The sequence below is a fragment of the Nematolebias whitei genome, chromosome 16 (assembly GCF_014905685.2).
Source record: "Nematolebias whitei isolate Nwh7 chromosome 16, NemWhi1, whole genome shotgun sequence".
Taxonomy (NCBI): Eukaryota; Metazoa; Chordata; class Actinopteri; order Cyprinodontiformes; family Rivulidae; genus Nematolebias; species Nematolebias whitei.
In genome coordinates, this window is record NC_056513.1 from 14,004,075 (window position 1) to 14,006,072 (window position 1,998).

Consider the following 1,998-nt stretch of genomic DNA (forward strand, 5'->3'; position numbering starts at 1 on the left):
GCCTCTTTAACGGGCCTTTTCTCTGAGAACTGAGGACCTGCTGTACAGACGTGGCACCTTTTGTTGTGTGTGGCTCTTCGACGGGGCCATCTCAAACTTTGTGGCATCTCAAAAACTCTCTCGGCGAGGGCATTGCCGATGAATTTCAAGAGCAGCTGCTAACACATCCCTTCAGTATTTGTTGTTGTTGTTGTTTTATTTTTAAACACAAAGACACCTTGTTGTAATTCAGGAAAGACATTTGTTAACTTCATTCAAAACAAAGCTATTGTTTATTTTTGAGTCTTAAAGTGATAAACAGAGCAGTGAAGTTAGTTTTGTCTTTAAAAGTTTAAGCCAAAGGCTGAATTGAAAGAGTACCGCAAATCTTAATGAGTTTTATTCTCTTTAAGGATGAGTGTTTTGTTGGTTTTTTTTGTTTTGTTTTTTTTGTCTTTATAAAGCACATCATATTTATTGATGTTGTCTCAGGCTTACACATGTATGTTTACTCACACTTTATTAGCCTTGTATACCAAAAAAGAGGCACTTTTGTACTTGTCGACTGATAAAAGTCCATGTTTTTGTTCTCGGCTCAAAAAGTGGGACAGAAACTCTGACACACTAACCTTCACAAGGTTCACGCTGGCAAACGCAGGGAAATGAGGTTTTGACAGCCTTCAAAATTTAAGCTTTAGTTCCATTTTTATACATCAGGGTGATGGAGGAAACAGAGAAGTAAGCCAAGACATTAGCAATCGTCCAACTATGTTGTGGCTGTTGTTTATTTCTGTCAAAGTAAACACATAAAAAAGTCAATAGAGACCTTGTTGGTCAAATTTAACCTGACACCGGTAGTGAAAACCACCATGAATGAAGAGAATGCCTCTTAAAAACAATGGTAATAAAGCTCTACGGGTTGTCTGAGTGGCTACACCACACAACTCGGGCCATACCGTACACGGAAAGAGGAAAAAAATATATATTTTTCTTATGGTGCTGACATGACAGACTGTAAATAGTCCACACAAAGTTTTAGACTTGATTCAAAGAAAGAACCCTGTGACCCTTTCAGAGAAGTGTTTACTGTTTTTCTTTTGCTGGTTTAGACAATTTATTGTAAGAAAAACCCACGTGTTTATTTATGTCTTACTGTATGACAAAATGTATTAAGTGTCCTTAAAAGTTTGGAGGATTATCTTTTTTATTTATACTTTTTATAACAGGCTTGATTATTTTTCACTGACATTTTACTGTTAATGTACTGTTTTGTTTGATGCATCATGCTGGAAAATAAAATTTATTTGAATCTGTGGTTATGTCTGACTTCACATTTATGACTGATTGTGTTTTCATGGAGAAAATTCACGCATAGGATTTATAATAAGATATTCAAAGTTTGGAATAATAGTCATTATTTCTGGATTTAAACAAGTCGAATTGTGAAGTTTATTTTTCTAATTTGTCGGGTTCATTAACAAACTATTGTAGAGTCTTGGGAACTTTCTGATGTTATTCCCCCAACAAATATATAAGGACTATAAAAAGACAAAAAAATGTAAACTATTAACAACAATATGACTAAAAGAATAAAATGCATATTAAATGATTATTCTGTGACATTAAATGACCACAAACAGTTACAGAGGAACTACAGTGGAACCAAATATTACACAAAAACTATTTGGGTTGCTTTGCTTTGATTTTTGTCTCATTAAAGGACTAAATGTGAAACACTAAACAAAATGCCTTCAAATGTGGAAAAAGTATCAAAAGTTACCAGTTTGAGACGAAACAATAATAATACCATAATAAATAAAAATAATACAATAATAATACAATTCAAAACTATAATAATGCCATAAAAAATCAAATAGTACAATAATAATAATAATACAAAACAATAATAATACCATAAAAAAATAATAATACCATAATAAATAAGATATAGAATAAACATACTATAATTACTAAAGTATAAAAGATAAAAAGTTTTTTTAGAGAAACATATTCCTATTT